This window comes from Gorilla gorilla, chromosome 1 (genome assembly GCF_029281585.2).
Source record: "Gorilla gorilla gorilla isolate KB3781 chromosome 1, NHGRI_mGorGor1-v2.1_pri, whole genome shotgun sequence".
Taxonomy (NCBI): domain Eukaryota; kingdom Metazoa; phylum Chordata; class Mammalia; order Primates; family Hominidae; genus Gorilla; species Gorilla gorilla.
In genome coordinates this window covers 122065822-122091914 of record NC_073224.2, presented here as the reverse complement: position 1 = coordinate 122091914, position 26093 = coordinate 122065822, and the positions used below count along the sequence as shown (strand labels likewise).

General features: G+C 44.7%; 1 non-coding gene across 1 annotated transcript; it reads left to right on the top strand.

The window, feature by feature from the left end:
• Positions 1-5064: 5064 nt before the first annotated feature.
• On the top strand, positions 5065-5186 carry LOC115932368 (small nucleolar RNA SNORA40). The gene has a single exon (XR_004068656.1). It is a non-coding gene; the product is annotated as a small nucleolar RNA SNORA40 (small nucleolar RNA).
• Positions 5187-26093: the final 20907 nt, after the last annotated feature.

Genomic DNA, 26093 nt, shown 5'->3' with positions numbered 1-26093 from the left:
AGGTGGAGGTTGCAGTGAGCCGATTGCATTGCACCACTGCACCACTCCAGCCTGGGCAACAGAGCAATACTCTGAGAAAGGAAAGGAAAGGAAAGGAAAGGAAAGGAAAGGAAAGGAAAGGAAAGGGAAAAGGGAAGGGAAAAGGAAGAAAGAAAAGAGAGACAGAAAAAGAAGAAAGAAAGAAAGAAAAGAAAGAAAGAAAGAGAGAGAGAGAGAAAGAAAGAAAGAAAGAAAGAAAGAAAGAAAGAGAAAGGAAGAAAGGAAGAAAAAAGAAAGGAAGGAAGGAAGAGAAAAGAAAGAAAGGAAGGAAGGAAGGGGACAGAAAGAGACAAAAGAGAGAAGGGAAGGAAGGGAGGAAGGGAAGGAAACCAGAAATTGGTGTTTATTAATGGTGAATAAAAAACAGAACCAATTCTACCTGTGTAATGATTTAAATCTTGTTCTAAATGGAATATCAATTTTACACAGTCATTGCTATGCCAAGTTAACATTTTTTAAATTAAAAAGGTATGAATAGAAAAACTTAATTCTCCCATTTATGTCTATGACAAATCCCTCTGTATGGCTTATCATATTGTCCTCAGCAAAGTACATTAATTACCTGTTTAGTGTATGAGAGGATAACAGCTTGGTACTAGAGATACAAAAACTGTAAGAATATGCTAATATGATAAAGAGAGTCTAAAACTCACCTGTGAAAATAAACATGTACAAATGGAGAATCAAGAGGCCAGGGAATAAAAACTGCCCTAAGTGATACTAAAATATATTGAGAATCTCAAAAAAATAAATGTAAGACATGGATTCTCTCCCTGGGGATCCTGTAGTGTGGTTTGGGAGATAGAACTTCTATGTAGGAATGTACAGGGCACGGCAGATAACCATGCTCAGAGTCAAATGAGCAATGTGGGTGAGAAGAGTGGAAGTTCAGAGAGCAGAGGGCTCTTTCGGAGCTAAGGATGCCAGGAAAAGCCTCAGAGTCACACAAATTGATAATTTTTTTGTTAATTATCACTTCTGGATTTTAGAATCAACTACTTGTTTTCTTTTCTCCCTTACCAAATCACCAGTATCTTCCTATCCAAAAGCCATGTTGGTCTTGAACCTAGTCTAATAATCTCCTATTTTCAGATAATAAATGTTTTAATCAGTCAGTCGATGCTATCTAGTGCGTCCTAGTGTGTACAGACAGTGGTAAACATTGCAGGACAAAAGGATTGAAGGAAGCAGAGGAAATAACCTTCATTTCCCAAACTGAAGTGGATACTTGTTGGGGAAGCTGCCTGTCTCACAAGAACTGCCCCTTCTCTTGGTACAACCTCTGATACACAGGCTGCACAACTACCTCCATCCCCCAGCAGACCCTTTCTGTACTGCATAATCCTGCCCTGGCTGTAGTCAGATGCCAGTTCTAAACCGGGCCAACTTCAAATTCTATCCTCAGAAACACTGAACCTGATTTTCATTGAGGCTGATTCACATTACTAGCAGGGTTCCAGACAGAAGGGTCACAAATTCCCACTACTAAGGCCTTTAGCATGGCCCTGGTTTCTGTCCTTCCCATAGATTAGTTGCTTATTCAATAATTTGCCCTCTATAGGTGCCCTAGTATTCCTTTTTTTAGAGATAGCATCTTGCTCTGTCACACAGGGTGGAGTGCAATGGTGCTATAACCTCAAACTCCTGGTCTCAAGTGATACTGCTGCCTCAGCCTCCCAAGTAGCACGTAGCTGAAACTACAGGTGCACACCGCCATACTTGGATAATTTTTAAATTTTTATTCTTGTAGAGACAGGGTCTTGCTATGTTACCCAGTCTGGTCTCAAACCCCTGGCCTCAAGTGATCCTCCTGCCTTGGCATCTCAAAGTGCTGGGACTACAGGTGTAAGCCACTGTGCCTGGCCTATATTTTTTTCAATAAATGTCCTCGCCTCATTATTTTTTGCCAAAACCAACTAGAGTCAGTATCTAATGTTTTCAAATAAGAGGAAAAATAAATAATTTATGAATTGTTTCTAGAGAGTATGCTGTGAATTCTAGACCTTCAAGAAAAATGTAATGGGTCATTTTATTAAGGTGGAAGTGAAGGAAGGCAGTAATCTACTCTATATTTGGAGATATGAAATTAGCAATGCTTGCTAAAAAGTAGCAAAACAGCAATAAATGAATTTCTTGTGGTCAACTAGAAACTGGGAAAAAGGTATTGGGGGACCCAGTAGCTGGCACCATAAACAATTTGAAAGAAAGGAGACAAGCTGAGACCACAGGTTAGATGGTTGTTTTGAGTGTATCAGGACAACCTAATGTAAAAGAACAGCAAACTTAGTCCTGTAAGTCTCTCCTATAGGCGTAAAATCAAAGTCAAAGTCTTAATATGATCCCACGAGCTACTAGCCTGAAATAACAAAAAACCAAATTTAGAAATTGATGTTTTAAGGTATTGAATTATACCTCCACTTGCATGTATAAACTAGGTTTCATATGTAGATACAGCATGATCAGGAAAGAGTAAAATCCTAGAGATGGAAACTGAGATACCATGGGAGGAGTCAGAGGAACTGGGGAAAGCCTTCTAGCCTCTCTGAAATGTTCCCACATTGCACCCCCATTCCCACCAACCAGAAGAAACTAGCAATCCAGCCCACTGGGCTCCCTCTGTTCAGCAATGCCCACTGTACGGCCAGCATTTGAACTCTTCATGGACTAGATGGGGTTATGCAGAATCAATGCAGAGAAGAAAGAAGTTATACACAGAGACTAGCTAAGGAATATCATTAAGACTGGGGATATTCTGTTGGCATAGATTTTGAGGATAGGGTGTGTTATTAGTGGTTTCATTTACTAAGTAATCCATAGCCTGATGAATATCAGATGGGATCTCAATATAACTAAAAAAGGAATGAAGACTACCCAGCTATCTAGATTTAGAAAAAAATGGCTCTGTGGTGTAACCTTGGATTCAGTAGTTGGTGTGACGTTGCACTGTAGTTCATTGCATTTGTGGTTATCAGGTCATGTTGAATAGGAGCATCTTGGGACATATGGGAAGAAGTGTATAGTGTGTGTGTGTGTGTGTGTGTGTGTGTGTGTGTGTGTATGTATGTGTTTAATGCTAAGCAGCTAAAAAGGAAAATGTAATAGTCACCACATGGAGCCGGTACCTGATGCCCTCTTCTCTGAGTACAGCCTCTGAAACTCAGAATGAGCCCATGAAGCATTTTTCTGTGTTATGTGGCATCCTCTGCTCCCACCACCACAATAGCTGGATGCAGTGGTGTACCAAAGGCTGGGCAAGGAAAGCAGTCTGCCTGGGGGAAGGCAATAAAGAAATCTGTAGAGAATTTAAAAACAATAATAAAGCCAACTAGAAGTCAGTCTGCTTTTTATTATCACCATGTGCCGGCAATTCCAAACAATGTCAGTGATAAGGCACTCCTTCCCAAATAAAACCTTTTGTGGGTCTAAGTTCTAAACCATTGCTTTGTTACTACTGAGTTTTAATAATATGCATGTAAGCTTCAAATTAGCACTTTTTTATTACTTATCCTTTATAGCTTGCATTCTACTTAGAAGTTAATTCAAACTCCCAGTTATACAGTCACGCCCCAATACACACGAACTCAGCCACACACATTTGTTTTGAATAAGTTCCTGACAGTTTGAAAATCATTCAAGCTGACTTCACGTGCCCAACCCCATGGTGCCACATACCCCTGCATCTAGACAGTAGATTCAAAATAAGCAATAATATTAGTGATTAGAGAAGTTAAGGAACAGAATTTGAGTTACTTTGATTCCATCATTCTGTGAATGCCAGGAGAAATGACAAAAGATGCTGGTCTTATGCTGCCAGCAAAAATCAAAAGAGCAATGTATAAATGTCTTGATCATTATCACCAAGAACTGGACACCTGATATAAAGCAATGGGTAGAATAATGTTAGTATTTGCTAATATTCAGACATGAATGCTGATATTTTTATTGAAACATAACTGTACATATTTATTGGGTACATGTGATATTTTGATACATGCATACAACATGTAATGACCAAATTAGGGTATTTAAGATATTCATTACCTCAAAAATGTATCATTTCTTTATGTTGGAACTATTTCACATCTTCTCTTCTAGCTATTTTAAAATATACAATAAATTAGTATTAACTATAGTCACCCTACAGAACTATTGAACATTAGAACTTATTCCTTCTATCTAACTACGTGTTCACGCTCATTAACCAACCTTTCTTCATTCCCCCTGAACATCCCTTCCCAACTTCTGGTAACCATCATTCTACTCTCTACCTCCATAAGATCAACTTTTTTAGCTTCCACAGATGAGTGAGAACATGAAATATTTGTCTTTCTGTGCCTGGCTTATTTCACTTAATATGTTGACCTCCAGTTCCATCCATGTGGCTGCAAATGACAGGATTTCATTCCTTTTTATGGCTGAATAGCATTTCATTGTATATATATACCACATTTTCTTTTACCCCTTCATTCATCAATAAACACTTACATTGATTCCATATCTTGGCTTTTGTGAATAGTGCTAGAATACACATGGTGTGCTGGTATCCTTTTGATATACTTTCTTTTGGATTTGCTTTCTTTTGGCCAAATACCCAGTAGTAGGAATGCTGGATTGTATGGTAGTACTATTTTTAGTTTTTTGAGTAAACTCCATACCATTTTCCATAGTGGCTATACTAATTTACATTTCTACTCACAGTGTATAAGAGTTCCCTTTTCTTTGCATCCTCATCCGTATTTGTTATTTTTTGTCTTTTTTTATAATAGCCATTCTAACTGAGGTGAGGTGGTGTCTCATTGTGGTTTTGATTTAGATTTCCCTGATGATTAGTGATGTTGAACATTTTTTCAAATACCTGTTGGCCATTTGTATGTCTTCTTTTGAGAAATGTCTACTTGGGTCTTTTGCCCATTTTTAATGGGATTATTTGGTGTGGGGAGAGGTTGCTGTTAAGTTGTTCGTAACTCTAATTTTTGCAGAACAAAAATTTTGGAAGTTTTAACTAATAGTAATAAAACATATGACTGCACTTGTGTTTTTGTTTAACTGTGAACAAAGACTTATAGAGAAGTGCAAAAAATAAATCCTCTTTTGCAACCCAGAACTCATTGTTTAGTAAGGGTTTTGATACATATAAAAGAGATATTACAATTTTTTAAACGATGAATTTTCTAATTTTTTTAGAAATTTTTCAACTGTGTCAGCATTTGAAAGCTACTAGACTCATTCCCTGAGACATGAAAACATGGATGGCATTGTAATTTCTAGAACTTCTTGTAAAATGAGATTTCTGTGAGTCTCTGCTAAACTTATCCTTCTGTTTAAAACTTTTTCTATTTACTTATATGTTACTTCAGATGAATTTTTTAAATTAAAATTAATAAGAAGTATGAGCAAAGATAGAGTGACATACCTTATTATATTGACTATTGAGGATAAATAGGCAAAGATTAATTTTGATAAAATTATTTACAAGTTTGCAAAAGTTACAGCCTGAAAATGAAAATTGTGATATATTATCATTCATTACTGTGACAGAACAATACACAAGTCTAAATTTATTTTTTCTCCAAAAAATTAATGTAATAAAAGTATTATTTCATTACTTTTCCCTTTATTATACTGTAATAATTATTTTGTATCATATTGTTTATTTATATTTTATTAGCATCACTGTATATACACAGTTTAATAAATTGTTTTTTCACTGTTTGCATTTCTTTCTTGGCATCATCATCAGCTATACTGATGCATACATTAACTGTATTTCATGATTATCAATGAAAATAACTTTGTTGGGGAGGTGTTACAAAATTATTCACTTCAGGTATCTAATATGCCAGACATCTCACTAGCTGGCTGATCCAGGGCACATAACTGACCAAACTGGGGCCCCTCGACTCCCTCCCCAGGAAGGAGAAGCATAGCTCTGAGCAGCAAGGGGCCTGACTCAGTGGAAGCTGAGTCGTGTGATCAGCAGCACCATGGAGTTCGTGAACTCCCACCACAGAGGCCCTACAGCGGCCCTGCTCTGACCTTCCCACAGCCCCCTTGGGTTGTGAGATACTCCAGAATCATTCCAATAAACCTCCCTTCTGCCCCTTTTGCCCTTAGACCCAGGATCAGTTTCTACTACTAGAAGAGCTATTTTTCCACAAGGAAGGACATGCTGGTAGAGGAGGAAGGGTGGCATGGGAATGGAATAACAGGGAAAGAACTCTGCCAGCCAAAGCGTCTGAAATGCGAGCACACACCAATGCTCTGCTGCTCACTCTGCAAGGACGACCCACAGGAACACCTGGCACAACAGAGTGGGGTGTGTGAGTGGGACACTGGGAGGGACAGGAGTAAAAAGACACCTGAAGGGGAGGCTGCCTGTGCACCTGAAGCCCCACACCTCCTTTCTCCCCCAGGAAGCCTCCTAGCCCAGGATCTTTTTCCAGCCATCTAAAGATGTGGGTTGTGCCCTGCTGAAGAAGTGACAGTGACATCAGCCCTTAGGTGGCTACTAACACTTGTAAAACATCTGATGTCCAGGTTAGATACAAGCTGTGGACATCCATAGAACTGTCTACCCTGCTTGCTCTCAGCCCCATAGTAAGGCAAGAGTGTCCTGATTCTTGCATGTCCCCACCCCACTGGCCTCAGCTAACTGACCCAGGGATGGTCTCTGACTCATGCTGAACCAATGAACTTCTTCCCCAGGAATTTTTAACCGGACCTTGAGGAAATCAAGGCCAGACTCCCTCTCATAGGGGAAGCTATAGCCAGTCATGTTTCCAGAAAGCTGGATTGCAGTGATGAAGGGACAGGCAGAGATAAACAGAACAAAATAATAGGTGGCATCTGAGTCTCTTGTTCTAGCCACATCCTTGAGGCTTGGTTGTTCTACATGTCTTAGGATTCTTAGACGAATAAATTCCTTGTTTTGCTTATTGAGGTGAGGTCTTGGTATTTGCAATCAAAGTTACACAGGTTGTGTGAACCTTAAACCTGATGGGTTACTTTTTGAAAACAAGAACAAAATTGAGAGATCAGAAAACATGAGCAGCCATCACACCAATCCACCTGCCAGCTGTGACTTGTGATTGTCATACCTGGCAGTTGCATACTTGAGACTGTGCTGTGTCTGGTTTCACTGTGCTGCCTGCGCTTGGTGGGGCCAACCAGCAGTGGGCAGAGAGCACCCCTAGGAGGGCTGGGGTGGCTGTACCCACCTGGAGCTCCCATGACAGTTTCATTCTCAGGATGGGGTCCAGCTGCCTGCCTTAGACAGTGGCCTATCTAAGGACTCCACATACCCCACTGTTGTCTCCTGCTGGATTTCTTCTCTCCATACTTTACCCCCCAGGGCTTACATCTCACAGGGAGGAAACCCTCTTCTCTATCCTGATTTAGTGGAAGGGAGAAAATCGTCTCCAGGGAGCTGTCTTGTGGGGTCCAGAGGAGACAAAGAAAGGAACTGATATTTCCCTACACCTGTGATGTGCCTGGCACTTTTATGTAGGCCATCCCATGTAATCCTGACCATAACCACGTGAGGCAGGTGTTGTTATCCTCATTTTACTTGACAGCTCAACCAGAGTGTTATTCTTCCTCGTGTCTGGAAATAGCACACGTCCTTGGCAGCCACCGTTCTCTCCCCACCCATTTTTCAGCCTTGTTTTCCACACAAGAAGCAACACGGTTAGAAAGCCAGCTACTGCTGACTCCTGAATGTTAGATGCCAGGGGAAGTCTCTATTTTCATACCAAACCTGGTTTCCTGGTGGGCACACAAATTGTTGCCTGCTAAAATAGCAACTCTGGCAAAAATGTCTCCAATCTGCTTAGATGTGCATCAAATTAGGAGCTGGCCTTGCAGTTAAACCAATTGACTGCTTCTAATGACCTGGAAACAAAACTCCCTTTAAAGCTACCAACTGTTGGCCTAGAATCATCAGCACCACTAGAAACATGGGGCCCTAAAACAAAGCCTCCTGATGTCTTTGATTTATTTCAACCCCATCCCTCTCCATCACTATTCTTGACTCTCTTCCAGCCCCTGCAGGCCAGGACAAGATTGCCTTCAAGCATACACACACACACGCACTAACAGTTATAGATGGTATCAGCCGAGCACAGGCTGGGGGCCATGGTCTCTGCCTTCAAGAGGAGATGCTTGACTCTCGACTGTCTCTCTTGCACTGCTCATGCTCTCTCTGTATGCCCTCAGCCTTCAGCCAATCAAGACCAGAGTCACAAGATCAGTTTCCACAGCCACTTTCAACAAAAGTTGATAGCACTGTCATAAACTCAAATGCCTTTGGGGACCTCGCAGGTCACAATAAAATAGTTGACATTTTCTCCAACGTGATGGGCTGTCTCGAAACTTTTGTGGCTGCTGTTCCATCTGGCTCAACACTCTTCCTCCCTGGGTTCTCCAGGTGGCTCACTCTTCACCTCCCTCCAGTCTTTCCTGGAGGGTCATCTCCTCAGTGAGTCCCCCCTGACCACCCTATTTTAACTGCACCCAAGCACTGTCCCCTTACTTTCCTGCTTCGTCTTTTTCCGTAGCATTTATCACGATGCTTACTAAATAATCTGTCTCTCCCATGCCTCCACCAGGCTACAGGTGCCATAAGGGCAGAGATTTGTCTGTTTTGTTCCCTCATGTATCCCCTGTCCCTAATATGGCCTGGCTTACAGCAGGCATCCAAATAAATATTCACTGTATACCCTAAACACTTGGATGTATTAATCCTCCCAACAAACCTGTGAGACAGGTACCATGATGATGATAATGATAATGACAACGATGATGCCCATTTTATAGATGAAGCTGGAGTACAGAGAGGTCAAGGTGCACAGCTAGTAAGAGGGAGCTTCCTGAACTCAGACCCATGAGGTCTGGCCTCACACCACACCAGCAATCACTGCAGTGCTTCTCACACTCTCTGTACAATGTGGCAGAGGCTGGTAGCAACTGTGAAACTGGAAAATGCATACACTGCCTTAAAACATTGTTTTTCTAAAAATTCCGTTCTAAACCAAAAAAAAAAAAAAAAAAAAAAAAAATCTGTTTGCCTTTTTTAGCCCTCAGGCCACAAGTTAAATGGGAATTAACCTAAAGTAGGCACTGTAGATAAAAAATAGGATTTTATTGGGTTGGGAAGGAATAGCGATTTAAAGAAAGATTACCCAACCAAAGTCAGGTGTTGAGGAATCCATAGGTATTTTTTGCTTGGTTATTTTCCCTTTGTGGCAAGAAGTTCCATGCTAAGGGAGGGTCCCTGGAGAGCCATTTGAACAGTAATCTTGTGGGACACTGTAGGTCTTTTAATAACAGAAGCAGTTAGAAAAACATAGAAAAGCCTTCCTGTAGAGCTGATTGCAGGGGCCATCCAAATGACAGGCAGGCTGTGGATTGTCACAGGTTGATCTTCTGGGACAGCAGCAGCTTCAGAGAAGAAGGACCCAGCCAGAGAACCATGGACATGTGCATTGTCCTGGCATCTTCCATGGCATTAAGGGATCTCATTGTATGTCCTTCTAGACCTCCCAGAAATGATCCATTTATTTGGCGGTTGGGCAGTTTACGATTAAGACACCACAACATCCCAGCTTCCTTCAGCCTCCAGCCATCTCACACCAATTGTCAGTTCAGGAATTATAGTGCCAGCCAAAGCCTCCAGAAATGCCTTCAAACAAGGAGACTCTGAAGCCACAAATATTTGTTGAAAGCCACAGGCCACATTAACATCATGACCCAGACTGTAGGAAAGAGGAAAGAGGACCATTTCTCTTTTTGAGGCAGCTGCAGCCAAAGAATAACTGGCCCAGTCTCTCCATGCAACTGAAAATGGCTAGATATTATCCATTCCTTCATCAGCCACTCAATAACCATGGGCTGAGCACCTCGCATGTGCCAGCACTGTACTGTGGAGTGGCACAGGCAGGCATGAGGCAGGGATGTTCCCACACAGGGAGATAAGCACTGTGTCAAATGTGCGGCTGGAAGCTGTGAGAATGCAGAGGAGGCAGCCGCACCCTCTCTGAGGTATGCTGTTTACTGGGGTGACAAAGAAGCAAATCAGAGCCAAGTTGCGTAGGGTTGTTTGAAGGAAGGGAGTCCCCGAGGGGCCTGCCAGGTGGACAGGTTGGAGCAGACAGTTCCTTCTAAAACAGGAAGGACCATCAAGTCATCACAGTGTTCAGCCCTGGTATTGGCTGCCCCACATGCAGGAAGTGCCCTAAAGCCCAAAAGTGCTTCAGCAGTGTCCAGTTCTTCATCCACCCAGGCTGAGGTAGAAGGAGTCCTGTCTTTGGCAACCTCCAAGTTAACTTTCTTCTACCTGTGAAGTTTCATCATTCCTTGGAACAACAGACGAACTTGCCTTCTCCAAACTCTGCATCTCACTGAGCCTCTATATTTGCAAGTGGGTGCCACCAGCTTCTCTGTGCACAGTGGTTAAGATCTTGCTTGGGCCCTCAAGTCAGACATATTTGGGTTAAGATTCACTTCCTGGCTGTGTGGACCTCACAGAATTTACTGTCTCTTCTGGAGTCTTTGTTCCGTTGTCAGTAAAATGGAGTGCTGTCTAACTCAGGGGATTGCTGGAAAGATGAACTGAGGACAACCAAGCAGAGAACCACACACATTGTGTTAGCACGGAGTATTCAATTGGATGTTCTACCAAGAAATGGCATGGAAAAGTGCTTTGCAAGCTAGATTGGCCAATTCAATTTATTTATTATGATTTTTGTTACTTGTAAGCTCCACAAGAGCAAGGATTTTTGTCTGTTTTGACCACAGTTATACCCCAGAGCCTAAACAGTGACTGGCATATAGCAGGCACTCAGTAATATGTGGAATAGATGAATGAATGCTAGCTAGCCCAGGAAGATGTATACAACCTGAGAAGTCAGCAGGCAGAAAATGCACTCCCCCTTTATCTGGCCAGGACTGGAAGCAGCTGCTGCTCCACATGGAGCGGCCCCCAGCCCCCAAAAGCCTGCCAGCTTGTGGGGTGAGGGTGTAACCCTGGCTGCTTCTCTGGAGCTCAGTTCTTCCCACCCCCCAAGACCTGACTCTTCCAGAACTCTCTCTAGCCTAGCTGCAAGCTGGATGGCACGTGCACGTCACTGCTACATCTCAGCTGGTCCCAGGCACCACCTCCAGGTCAGGGCTATTTTGGATCTGAGGGTGTCAGAAACATAAAAGGACCAGTCTTGGAAGTTGTGGCTGAGACATGGGCAGAGAGTGCTGGATTCTCTCCCCACGTCTAAGCTAGAGCCTGAAATAGCGGAAAGATCTCAGAATAGCTCCTGGCTTCACCACAGCTCCAGGCTGGAGCATAACACACACCAGAGAGGGGCCAAATACGCAGCTTACACAGGCAGCTCGGGGCATGGGAAAGTCCTCTGAATGAAAAAAATGAAAGTCACGGTATAAAACCTAGGACTGTCCTTGTTCAGGGAAGAGTGGCAGCATCTTCTGAGGATCCAGTGATAGGGCCAATGAATGGTGACTGGTGTAGGCAAGGTCATGGAGCCAGCAGTGTGGCCATAGCTAGTTGCGGTTAGCCCTGGAGAGCCCTAGAATGGAAGCTTGTAAACATCCAGGGGGTTTCAAAAGTATTTGACTCAACAAGGACGTGACCTGCCATGGCCCTGAGGAGGGCACCAGGGCCTTATAATCATCAAAAGCCTCATGTGCCAGGCATTGGGTTGTGCATCTTAAAAACCTTATCTTATTTTGTTCTCACCGTAAGTCTGAGCAAAAGGCACTATTCCTTTCACTTTAATGGTAAGAGAGACCCAGAAGCATTAAGAAACATGGCTCGATGAGTAAGTGGTAGAATTTGGATTTGAATGCTGGTCTGTGTGATTCCAAACAGCATTTTAGCAGGGTCTTTATGAAAGGGTAGGATTTTGCTATCTTGAGAGGGGACATAGTAGTGAAGAGCCTATGATTCCAGCCCTTAGGTATTTGAAAAGAGCCTCCTGAAGCTACTGTGAATGCTGGTGACGTTACCAGGGTCGAGGCCAACAGTTTAACATGGGCAGAGATGGGGGCTGGAGAATCCTGAGCTCTCCAGATGGCCTTGTAGTCCAAACCCTGCTCCTGGGGCAGGCATCCCGTCTCCAGCTTCGGAGGGAGCCCAGGGGCAGCCCACCTCCTGTGGGCCCACTCCACTTGCTGCTTCTGCCTTGGGAGTCCCAATCACTGACTCTGAGAGGGGCTACATCCCCCCTCCCAGGGTCTGAGACTCCTCCTCAAGGACTGACACTGTGCCACTTTTCAACAATAGCCATGGTACCTGTAGAAGTGGCTGTGGGAGGCAAAGAAGGAGGAGCATGTGAGATAAAGAACTCAGACTTAACCAAGACCTAAGTTACCTCACCCACATTCTCATCCTGTTGCCCAAGACGCTCAGCCCAGCCATGTCAAGATTCCCTGTTGCTATCCTCTCTCCCCTTCCCCTCTTAGGCACTGACTGACATGCCTCTAGAACTATGCTGGGTAGGTAGACACTAGCGACTGTGTGGTTGAGGAGGAGGCCACCATGAGGGAGCAGTGTGGAGCAAAATCCCCACCTGCCATCTCACAAAGAGCTTTTCTTTTTCTCCACCAAAGTCCCGGGACAAAACAGCCACCTGTAAACATATTCTAAGGGATCCATGAGCTCTTCATGGAGAATCTTTATATTCATTGTTCTCATTACTATGCTAAGTTAAAGTATAAACATTATCTGAATTCCAGATGACATCTTACAATTCAGGACTGCACTTCAAACCTGTCCTTGGCATTTGGCAATAAGTAGCAGCACTTTCATTGGCACGAACAACTGAGTAAAGCACAGGGGCAGATGCAATACAGAAATAATGAGTTTGTTCCATGTGAAGGCCACGTGATATTACTGTACCGCACTTTTGCAGTTATTAAAATGGAGCTGACTAGTACATAGTACATGGCGAGCTGGATGCTGAAGAACTTGAACTATGGCTGTCATTTTATGAGAGGCAATCATCTTTCAGCGAAACCACCTCCTTCATTAAGTTAGATTAGAGACACTTAACTTTATTGTTGTGATCGTTGGATGATATTTAATCTGTATATTTATTTTAGTCTTAGAGTTGTATGGTTTAGGAATTTATACCTAGTTTTATATATGTACATATTTAATTATAAAAATAACGTAAGTCAACACTGATGGCCTGTGAGCACTTTTTTCTAGTAACTTACATTACAGACGTGATCATCCTGAAGCCTGGGTAAGGCATCCTCAGCATTTAGAGAAGGGAATGAATGAGCAGGAAGGGCAGGGTGTGAAGAGCAAATATACATGTCCCCTTTGGAGAGGTGAAAGCAGAGGATGCCATGGGAAGGATTCTGGACTTAGAACCGAAGGAATGGGTCTAGTTTGGGTTTGGCCATTTTGTAGCTGCCATGTCACTTCTCTGGGCCATGGTTTCCTTTGCATGTCTGCTTCTGCTTCCACAGTTCAGCTGCAAACTGCTTAGCAACCTTCTTGTCACCCTTGCACCTCAGTTTATCTGCTTCCCTGAGATGGAGGGGTCAGGGGCTGGTGGGGGACAAGAGGGTGTTCTAATCAGGAAATAGCCTTGGCCCTCACAGTCCCACCCAAGGTGTCTGGCTGGTGCCAGCCCCCAGCACACTCCTCCATTTAAGCTATTGGTCACTCTGCAACCAGTCCATAATAGACACCAGGGGCAATTAAGCGCCAACCCACGGCAGGACCTTACTGGAAAGAGGCCAAGCTGGTCCATGCTTGCTTGGATTTTCATTCCTTATCAGCACGTGCAATCTACATAGGTCAATCAGACCAGAGATTCCACAGTTCTGGAGTTATAAATAAGAGAACCTACTTCTTTTCAGTGGGGAGAATAAGACCAAAGCTACCGGACAAAGGAAATTTCTGAAATCCCTGAGGCCTCCTTTCTCCTGGACAAGGGGCCCTCTGCTGCTGGTATGATAAGATGGTCCCACCCCCATCTTCAGGTTCAGGTTCATTATCACCAATAATAATCATTTCTAACCGGTCTTTATAGTTTATAAAAGATGTTCAGTTCACATATACTATCTTATTTGATAATCAGAATAAAGAACTGTTTGGGAATGAATCTGAGACTCAGGGGTTAATAACGTATTTGAGAACACACAGTTGTAAATTGGACCCAGAGACCAGAATCCAGGCATCGGGACTCAGAGTTATTCTTTCCACCATGCAGTTCTGTTTTTACTTGCACAGTGTACAGGGAAATTTTGCAGCTGTAGCCTGCCTCACAAACATTTACAATCCTGGTTGTTCAAGTAGTAAGTCTTACCTTCCCAAGTTAACTGAAAGGTACCAGGACAGGCGATATAGTGTGCACCCTGGTGTCACCTATAGCACTTACACACATTCATCAGTTTGGTTTTGACTTGAGAGAATAAAGGTAAAGTAATTTGGCCATAAGGATTCCCTGTTCCTTAGAAACATCCCCCTCTTGTCACTGATGTAATTCTTCAGAGGACCAACATTTTCATTCTACAACCGGTATTCAATCCTCTTCTAATCCTTTTCCCCATGAGAGGGGAGGGTTGGAGGTGGGAATGTTAACCCTAAAATGGGACTAGAGAAGGAAGAAGAAAGCAGGTTAGTGCTCAGATATTAAACTTTCCTCTGCACTTCCCATGAATGTATACAATACATATGACCCAAGGAAACAGACGAGATTAGTGATTCTTGAAACTTTTGTTTTAAAGAAAAGAAAACTCTTTTGAAAGTGAAAACTCACTTGGAAATTCAATACATAACCAGAAAAAGCACAGGTGCTCTGGTTAGGGACGTGGGGTCCCCCCAGCAGTGCCCCAAACCACCTCCCTTTGCCGGGGCGCCTTACATACCACCTCCTTGGAAGTGCAGGGACTCTGCTAGGCCCAGTTTGAGAATCACCTGATCAGATCATTTGCCAGCTGGGCTCCAGGGCGACAGAGATGAATAATGCCAGCTCCCTGCCAGCAATGAGCTTTCAGATCATTTCAATGCAGTGTGATAAGAACTGTGACAGAGGAGAGGCTGGGTGCTACAGAGCAAAGAAGAGAGTCACCCCAGGCTGGGGTTACAAGGCCTGGGATAGGGGAGCCGTCTCAAGAAGAAGAGGTGCCAGGGTAACTTGCAGAATACTTTTGTAAAACAAAAATGACACAGTTTAAGTTGAGAAATCTATGGACGCTTAAAGATAAAAATCACATTCTATGAGGTCACTGCCAAAATAGTTGTCATCCCTGGAGGATAACCAGGACACTAGAGGGTCAAGAAGCTGTGTCACACGAGAGGCACTGGAGTGCTGGCCTGCATCTGACTTCCCTGCCAACTTGCCATCCATGCATGCTGCTCCCCAGGGAGTCACATCACCTCTGGGCTTATCAGAGACTGAGCAGCCCCTCAAGATGGCCCTTGGGGAATGCAGCAAGTGTGGTAATTGTCAGTGTGTGGAAGGGGCAGCAAAAGATCCCTGAGCTACCCAGTGGCCAAAGCCCATCTGCTGTTCTGATCCTTGCCTCCCCACCCCTCCTATTTATGATTCAGCTTCCCCTCAGACTCCAGATTCTTCCCTCTCTCTCGCCCTCACTTCTGTCTGTCTCTCTTATGTCTCTATATCTTTCTTCTTTTGCGGTCCTTCCTCCTCCTCTTTCTTCCTTCACATCCTTCCTTTTTCTCTCTGTCTCCTGTGTCTCTGTGTCTCTCTATCTCTTTCTCTCCCTCTCTGCCTCTAGAATCTCCTCCAAAATCCAGAATATTTAATGACATGGAGAAGATTCACAGTATATTGTTAAGCAAAAAATATTTGTCTTTTTTTTTTTTTTTTTTTTTTTGAGGCAGAGTCTCGCTCTGTCGCTCAGGCTGGAGTGCAGTGGCGCGATCTCGGCTCACTGCAAGCTCCGCCTCCCGGGTTCACGCCATTCTCCTGCCTCAGCCTCCTGAGTAGCTGGGACTATGGGCGCCAGCCACCATGCCTGGCTAATTTTTTGTATTTTTAGTACAGACGGGGTTTCACCGCATTAGCCAGGATGGTCTTGATCTCCTGACCTCGTGATCTGCCTGCCTCAGCCTCCCAAAGTGCTGGGATCACAGGCGTGAGCCACCGCGCCCGGCCAGCAAAAAATATCTCTAAGGCAGCTTACAAAACAGTGTGTCCTGTACAATTCCATCTTTCTTTTTTTTTTTTCTTTTTTCTTTTTTGAGACAGAGTCCCACTCTGTTGCTCAGGTTGAAGGGCAGTGGCGTGATCTCGGCTCACGGCAACCTCCGCCTCCTGGGTTCAAGCGATTCTCCTGCCTCAGCCTCCTGAGTAGCTGGGACTACAGGTGCCCGGCACCACGCCCGGCTAATTTTTGTATTTTTAGTAGAGATGTGGTTTCACCATGTTAGCCAGGCTGGTCTCGAACTCCTGACCTCAGGTGATCCACCCACCTTGGCCTCCCAAAGTGCTGGGATTATAGGCGTGAGCCACCGCTCCTGGCCACAATTCCACATTTCTAAGAGGAGACTGATGGGGAGAGCACCTGTCTTCTGATTGAGTTCAGGAAACACTGAGAAGGAAAGCCAAGGAGCAGCTGATGGGAGCTAGAGGATCAACATTTTTATGGACAAATCTCAGTCAGAGGGTCCCGCCTAGGTAAGACTTAGGAATGAAGAGAAAGAGGGGAGTCGCATGGCCTGTAGGGGTTAGGGGGAAACTCACTCCCAAGGAGGCAGGTGGAAAGCAGCTAAGCAAACCAGATTTGTTCTGCCCAGATTCAGCAAGCAAGTTCAGTCACTCCCTTCCCTGGGGAAGCCCCAAGTAATGAGATGGAGACAGGCCAGAGTTGTTGCACTAATTGATCTCCCGACTTGGGGAGGAAACACCAAAACAGCTCTCATACTTCTTTTGCTACCCTGCACTACTGAAGGCTCTACTACCATTCGATTGCAGCCAAGGCCTGATGCTGGGGCCAGCAAGCCAGGAGCAAAGTGCCTACAGACGGAGTCCTTATCTCTGAAGTGAGGAGATTGGGCCGTTAAGTTCCCTTCCACCTCCGGCATCTGGTTTTAGAGTTCCAATGCAAAGTGCCTACCGAGGGTCCATTGGCATTTAAAGAGATCCATGGGTGGGCTCAGAAGGGGAAGGATGTTTGCAAAAGGGGGTGTATGCAGATGTGTGTGCATCTTTCTGGGGAGATGATCCACAGTTTTAATAGGATTCTGGAGTGGGGCCCAAATCCCCCAGATCACTAATAAACACTCTTCCCTAAGTTGAAGGAACTGGATGCTTTGGCGGGAGACCTATCCTCATCTATTTGTAAGGGCAGTCATGTGAAAGAAGGCATACACTGTATTCTGCATAGCTTCCCAGAAAGAAATTGGAACCAACGGCTAAAATTTCAGGGAGGCCAATTTTAGCTCAATATAAGGACCAACTATTTTGAGTGATGTGAAAATAAAATAGATGGTTGCCCAGAACACTGAGTTCTTTGTCACTGAAGTATTCAATCAGTGGCTGTCCTTGGTGTTGTAGTGTGAGACAGACTGATAGCCTTTTGAGTCAGGTCCAGCTCTGTACCGGACTGACTGAAGGAAGGCTGAGGGTTTCAGTGCCCTCTCAGATGAGAACAAAAGTGAGGAAAGAGAAAAAGTGAAGTCGTGCCTCTCCTGTGGTTTGAATTATAGGCAGAAACCCGAAGTGTGGGGAGCTGCTTGAACTGATTGCTCTGGCCTTGTCATTCCCTCCAGTGGAAGGGGACATCTTCCACAGGTTTGCAGACCCTCAGAGCTCAAGTCTTCAATAATTTGGCAGGGGTCTGGACATTTCTGACTGTCTTCCACTGTCCTAAGCTGGGCTAGATGTGTACCCTGGTACCTGGAACCCACAAAATCTGCCTTTGCTTTTGCTCTTGTAGGCAACTTTTCTCAACTGTATTCTGTATAATATTATGTGACATGCTTATGGATTTTCTCCCAAAATTATTTTTGCAATATATGTCAGAAAAACATTATGTGGGTACTTATGTTAAATATTTTTAAGAATGGTTATACCACACAGAAAATGCCATCTTCCTAGAAGACCTGATGGAATTTCTGGAGACAACCTGAGCACTGGTGGAGCATTTACCACCTCAGGTTATGTTGACAGTCAGCTTATGGTCAATGATTACTGATATAACTTATGTATCTTGCGTTCAAATACGAATGCCTATTTTCTATTTAGTCAATATTCATTGTATGGGGTACTTTGTTTTATTCCACAGATGTTTGTTTCCTATGGATCGGTGGCTTAAAGAAGGAAAATTTTACTTAAAAAGGAGAGCCATATGGTTCTCAACCTATCTGAATCAAATAAGCAAATAGACATAATACTTCAAAGGAAAGGTGAACAGTCATGGCCTTTGATTTCTAAAAAGAAAAAAAGAAAGAAAGAAAAAAATGGAGGAGAGCTGCTGTTGGCAAAACAATGGTTTTGGAACAGCCTAATCAGAATTATCACAAAACTATCGCAAACTTGTTTCACAGAGGCAAACATTGCCTCTTATCCTGGTTTTCCTTATTTGTGAAGTTGCCACACCCTCGTTGGCCACCTGGAGGTAGCCAGCAAATCTCCAACAGGTGGAATGGGTCCTCCTGGGCTGGGGAGGCCTGCAGGCAGAGCAGAGTACACCCCGGCAACACTCGAGGAGCAGCCAGAGATGGTCTTTCCACCAGCAAACCTTCCCAGAGGGTCTCCTATGCAAGTCGGTAGCTGGGCTGTTTCCTTTTGACTCCAAGTGGGCTGAGCCCCTCATAGTGGAGGGAACCCAAACCTAGGAACCTGGCATCCGCCCAGATAAGCTTTGTAGGGTAAAAAAGTGGGACTCCCGTGGTGGGTGCCACTGTCACTCAACAGCCCCGCATTTTCTAGAGTGTGAAGCAGCAAGTCCACCTCCGGACTAGACAGAGCATTGGTGCTGTGCCAGAAGGAAGGGAGACAAGCCCTTCTGAAAAGTGTTTTGGGAGTGTAGAAGGCTAGTGGGGTGATGTGGGCCTGTGGAGGGAGCTCGAGAGACAGCTGAAAGAACGGAGAAATTGTCAGCTTCCTTTTCTTGTCTTGGCAGGATCTTATTGTCTGAAGCACACAAGACTCCCATCCTCTGGGAGGACTGCGGTTGCTGAAGGAGAAACTCAACCCTGGTCCTGGCACTGACCAGCATGCAGCCCAGATTGCCTGGTTAGCAGGGCTTCAGCTGCTTTTATTCTCTTAACAACTTGGGGGTAAGGTGGATGGGGAAGGTGCCATCATCATCCTAGTTTTGCTGCTGAGTCTTAGGGCTGTTGGAAACTTGCTCAAAGTCACATAGCTCATAAAAGGCAGCTTCAGAGTCTGAAGTTGGATCTTCTCACTTCAAAGTCCAGACTCTTTCCAATATTCATGCTGCCTTGCTCACACACCCTAAAGAAGCCTGCTGGGCACCCTCCATTCATCAAGGAGGTCACTTTTTACAAATTGCTTTGTAAACCCTGGCATCTTTTTGTGATCTGTGTGACTGTTGATATATCTCTATGACAGATGAGCTCATGGAAGCTCAGAGAGGTTCAAGGACAGGGACAGAGTCACAGAATAGTCAGGGCTCAATTCAAATGTGTTCACCTGTTCTCAAGAATCCCGAAGAACACTGTTGTCAGAGGGTAAAGGGTTTCACCAGCCTCTGCCTCCGTTTTGACTTATGTGACCCATCTCTATGTTTTGTGGGTCTAATTTCTGGAAGGTTGAAAGGAAAGCAAAGTCAGTTTGATACATAGGAGGCTGAGAAGGGACCCACAGTGGTAACAATGATCCCAACAGCTCACAAACCTAGGGAGGTTTCTCCTGGATGGTCTAAACACCATGGCTCTCTGTGGAGGGAAGAGATGGGAATGACTGTCCAGCCCAAGATAGGGCCAAAAAAGAAAATCTTAAAATATTTTCATTTTCTTAAAGGTTAACACAAGCCCATCAGACTGACCAGTTTCATAAAGAAAGTGGTCAAGCAGATAGTTTTACAAATTTTTTTTTTAGCAGGACAAAAGAGACTTAATAAAGCAATAGTGATTCACTAAAAGAACCCCAAAAGGAGGCGAGTCATAACATTATATCCATAGCTGTGGGGTAACATACAAAGTAATCCCTTGAGCACTGGGTTTAGCATCAGAAGATAAGGACTGTGTGATCTTGTGTGAGTCACTTAACCTCTCTGAGCCTCAGGGTCCTCCTCCATAGACACTGTCCCCTCTTCAGAGAGTGATGGTGATGAGCACATGGACATACTCTGTGCTCCAGAGGAAAAGGTGAGTGCCATTGCAAACCATCCTAAACACTTTGTTCATGCCATCATTATAGCACTTTGTGCATTGCAGTGTAATTGTCTGTTTATTTCACTGAGTGTCTCCTCCCAGTGAGGGACCCTACCATCTGCCACATTGTGGTGTTCAATGAATGTTTTTTGAATGAATGAATAAACGAATGAATAATCAAATGAATTAACAAATCTGAAAAGCATGATGCAGACTTCAGCATTTTTTTAAACACAGATATACATATGGGTCACAATGCAAGGAACTTTTTCCAAGCTTCTGGTCATACCCAGAAACATAAAAGCATGGAATATTCAAGACACAATCAGAGGTGGCACAGAGTATGGAACACGCTTTCCTGCTGCTTTGGCACAAGCTTCACCCTAGTGAGGTTCAGTTTCCCTTCAAACATTGCCCCAGTGCTCCGTTCGCCGGCTATCTCAGACATACTGATGCACGCTGGAGTGCCAGCAGTTGCCATTCCCGAGCTGGCTGAGGCCTGCGGTCCTGCCTCTCTATCCTGTCTCACAGATGGGAAAACCAGAGCCCTGGCAGGTACAATGGCTTGGCCCAGCGATGGCTCAGGGTGCCCGACAACACATGCAGAACTCTCTCCATCCCAGCCCTGCTTCTCAGAGGGTACAAGGCAGTGAGCTGGGGGTACGAGAAGCCCTCAAGAGCTCGAAAATCAGGAATTATACAGATGATGCAGTAGAATGCAGGATTCACATTAATTCAGTAAACATTTACTGAGCGTCCATCATGTGACAGGCACTGGATTTTTAAATTAAAATATGGGGGTTCACAACAACTTGCTGTTTGGGCCAGGCCACTCCAGAATAGGCCCCCATACCCAGGTTTTGTAACCATTCTGCTCTAGGGGAGGGATCTGAGCGGGGCTGCCCACCAGCCTGCTGACCACCTTGCCCATGTTCTCTCTATTCTGAGGGCTTCCTGCTCTGGTCTCCAGACCTCATTCTTGAAGAGTCACTCCTATCCTTCTCAGGTCCCTGCTGTTCTGCCTCCCACCTCTGTGGCTGCAGCATCCAGGACCTTCTGCTTACCCAGGCCAAGGAGAAAGTGCAGAGAGAGAAGGGAGAGCTCTGTGACCCTGCACCAGGGCCAGCCTCTACCCTTCCCTTCTGCCTGGCAGCTGCCCAAGACTTTGACCCAAAGGCTCCCCCTCCACCCCATTGTTCTGTAGCCCTTGGGAGCCCATGGCACAGAGCTGAGCGGCAGGGGGCACCCCTGTGCGTCATTGTGCTCCAAGCAAAGACAATTTCCTAGGGAAGGCTGGAAGACAGACAGAGCCAAGCAAGCCCTTCTGTCCAGACAGAGCAGAAAATAGAAAATGCCAGGAGAGGAACCAGACACAGAGGCAGGGTGGAGCAAGAGGAAGTGTCTGGAGACTCCTCTTCTTGGCTAATTGCTTTGAGTCTACACATGGTTCAAGCCTGGACATATGGCCAAGCTGGGAGGGGCCTCAGTGACCATCCGGTCCACGCCTTCATGTCACAGATTGGGAGGCCATGGACCAGATAGGGGAGGGGATCTGCCCAAAGCTGCACAGCAAGTTACACAGGGCAGGACTAGAACCCACCAGGCCCAGGCTCTGGTGTGTATTTGGGCTGGCTGTCCTGGTGTCTGAGAGCACAGTCTTCCCCTCCCTATATTGTCCCCACTGCTCACCCTGCTCTCTGCCACTGCTGGAAAAGCAGCATTTCAGAAGGCATTTTAGAAATCTAGACCCAGTCGGTCCTGATCCACTCATGTGTCAGAACCCAGAGTTCAACCACTGTTGGGAGGTTTCAGCACGCAATTCTGTGAATCCTAACCCTGGGCCCAGGGCGTTCGGCCTCAGGTGTGACCTGCCTCTGACTGTTCCAGGAGATTTCTCCTGGTCAGGGGGACCTGAGATATAACCAGAGTACACTGAGGCATGAGGTGCCACGTGGGCAAAGCACTGAGGAAGGCTCTCAGGCCAGCAGAGCTTTCTGAAAGGGACTTTGCCTTGGACTCTGATTTAAAGCCTCTCCTCCTGGCCCAGTATTATAACAACCATCCATTCCTGTTCTTCGGGTTTGATGAGAATGGGAGAAAAAGAATGAAGGGAGAGAAGTAAAAGTCTCTGGGTTTTCATTGCCGCTGTGTCGTTTATGAGCTACGTGACCCTGGGCCAGTCCCTTCCCCCTCTGGCTTCTTTTTCCTCATTTGTTAAATGAAAGGGTGGTCCGAATGACTCTGCTGATCCTTCCCTTCCTGAGACTCTCTGACTCATGGGAACTCGAGAAAGTCCTGCCCCACACCCAGAGGCCCAAGACTTTCCCTTTGAGTGGCTTCCCTCTGTGGCATTGATCTCAGAATATTTAACCACAGGAGTCCTTGCCCCTTGAGTGTGGAGCTGAAGGATGAGCGCCACTTAACAGAGCAGGAAAACCATCCTGTAAAGAGAAACAGGAGAGACTCCTTACTTTTTACCTACTATCATCATTTCAAAAAGAGAGCATGCAGCTCCTGGTGGCACCAAGATACCGAAACTAAACCAGCGTTATCTGTGGGGCATAAGATTTATTTTTATTGTATATCAAGGGCTTCAGAAAAGAAACAACTTAGCTTTTTGATACTGAGGAAATTCTGTATCTAATTGTAGGTGCTATTTTCCCCTCATTCTTATCAGTGAAACTCTTTTTGGTACACAGAGTATAAGTTGCACTTTGATGCAGACATGTTCTTCCTATCCATGCTTCATTGCACTGAATGCATCTCACACTGCCCCTGGCCAGGAGCCCTTGTGCAGGGCACAGCCTGCATCACTGTCTATGGCAGCCCTGGTTCATAGGGTGGCCTGTCTCATGCTTTCTTTAAACAAAAGTCTAACTTCCCTTTTCTTACATCTTGGCCCTGGTAGCTGAGACAGAAAACTTTAAGAGTTTAATTCCTAGCTAGGCGTGGTGGCTCACGCCTGTAATCCCAGCACTTTGGGAGGCCGAGGCAGACGGATCACCTGAGGTCAAGAGGTTGAGACCAGCCTGATCAATATGGTGAAACCCTGTCTCTACTAAAAATACAGAAATTAGCTGAGTGTGGTGGCGCATGCCTATAGTCCCAAACACTCGGGAGGCTGAGACAGGAGAATTGCTTGAACCTGGGAGGTGGAGCTTGCAGTGAGCTGTGATCACACCACTGCACTCCAGCATGGGTGACAGAACAAGACTCCATCTTAAAAAAAAAAAAAAGAGTTTAATTCCTCAGTTTAAGTGGCTCATTTAAGATGCATGGTCATCCTCCGCCCACCCACCATCAGAGGCAGAAAAGAAATAGTCTTTGCAAAGAACACAACCACATCCACAGAAAAGCAGCTCTTTCTGTAATGCCTGGACTTACCTAGATCTGAAACCTCTTTTCCTTCTTTCCCTCTACCTCTATCCTGAGCACCATGTATCAGTCAGCTTCTGCTGCAAAGTTCCCAGGTAAAAAGTCATCTGTACCTCAATGACTTACAATAATAAACTTTACCACTTCTGTGCTTCGGGTCAGTCAGGCAGCTTTGCTGATTTGGGCTGGACACATCACGTGTGAGGGGCTGCGGGCTGTTGGCTGATCTAGGCCACCCTTGGCAGAGGCAGCTGGGGAGATCCCGCACTGCTCCCTGGTCTCTCACCTCCAACAGGCTGGCTCGGGTGCATTTTCACATCTATGACAGAGGCTCAAGAGAGAGCCCTGGAAACGCTCAATGCCCCTTGAGGCCTAGGCTCAGAACTGGCACACTGACCCTTTGCTTCATTCTGCATGCCAAAGCAAGCCCTGCAGAGTAGGGAAATAAATACTGTGCTTTTATGGGAAGAACTCCAAAGTTACACGGCAAAGGGCTTGCAGACAGGGAAGGGTAAAAAATTGAGGACATGAATGCTCTCAGCCTCCCATGTCCCCATCCCCTCCTATGTGTTTTCCAGTCAGAAGACCTCTCCCCTGTATCTTCCACTGCTCCCTCTGTACTTGGTCAGACCCAAAACCAATGTATGTTTAATTCTTTCCTATCTTAAGAAAAAAGTATTACATAGCCCCGTTAAGCATTTATCATCCTGTATCTCCTTCCTTTCTTCTTTAGATAATTTATTCTAAGAATATAAAACATAGATGTATATAAGAAGAATATAAAATACAGAAGCATTGTTCCTAACAGTGTAACTGGAAGTAATGGAAACATCAGAAAGGGGGGACAAACTTAGCCAACTGCTACTTGAGGTGGGTGAATGTTCATTATGTAGACCTTATAAATGATTTATGCAATAATGTTTAAAAAGCTGCATGAGATAAAGTTAATTCAAGAAATAAGATATGGACCACACATATAAGCCCATTATAACTCTGTTAGCAAAAAGCTCTATCATGTAAAACTGGTGGAATCTGAATAAGATCTGGGGATTGGACCAATGTCATTTCCCTGGCTTTGAGGCTGTATTATACACATGTAAGATGTCACCATTGGGGAAAATTGAGTGAAGGGTACACAGGACATCTCTGTACTGTTCTTGCAGCTTTCTGTGAATTTATAATCATTTCAAAATAAAAAGTTTTTTTCAATCCCCAAAACTTACAGAGAAAGAAGTTTAAAAAAATAGTTACATTATGTGATAGAAATATGAGTGATTTTCTATTTTGTCTAAATTTTTCATTTTTTAAAAGTTATAATGCAAGGGAAAAACCATTTTTTTCTTTTCTTTCTTTCTTTCTTTTTTTTTTTTTTTTTTTTGTTTTTTTGAGACAGGGTCTTGCTCTGTTGCCCAGACTGGAGTTCAGTGATGATCATGGCTCACTGCAGACTCAACCTGCCAGGACCCCAAATAGTTAAGCCTTCAGACACACACCACCATGCTCACATAGATGTGGGGGGTCTCTCTATGTTGCCCGGACTGGTCTCAAATGCTTGGCCTCAAGTGATCTTCCTACCTCAGCCTCCCAAAGTGCTGGGATTACAGGCATAAGCCACTGCATCTGGCCAACTTCCCACTGTATTTTTTAAGAAAGAAATCCTAGATTCCCTCAGCCAGCTCTGAGCTCACTGTCCCTGGGTACAGGGCCTCTCATGGCCTCCCACTGTGGCCATTTTTAAAACTTCCCTTGGCCATCTGCTTGCCAGATAACGCACTTCTTGAGGACAGGAGCTATATCTTAGTCACCTTTGTGCATCTCCTCTTCTCCCCTCTTACAAAACTTACTCATATTGAACAAATGTGTATTGAACCAAAAAATCTGCTGGATACTGGTGATCAAAAACCAAATACATCAAGATACATGGAAGAGTTCAAGCTCATAGACAGATGCATGTTTAATACAACACAATCAGCCAGGCACAGTGGCTCACATCTGTGATCCCAGTACTTTAGAGGCTGAGGCAGGAGGATCACTTGAGCCCACAAGTGCGAGGCTGCAGTGAGCTATGATCACACCACTGCACTCCAGCCTGGGCCACAGAGGGAAGTTGTATCTCGAAAAAAACAAAAAATACAACACAGTCAAGCCACATAAAAGATGTGCAAGGGATAGTGGGAGTGCAAAGAAGGTACAGAGAAGGTGCCTTGGGTTGCAGGGAAGTCTTCATAGAGGAGATGACACGAGTTCACCAAGGGGTGAGTAGAAGTTGGGAGGAGGCCAAGTCAGAAGAGCATCTTCTAGACAAAAGGATGGCCTTGAACAAAAATGCAGAGAAATAGAAGAACAC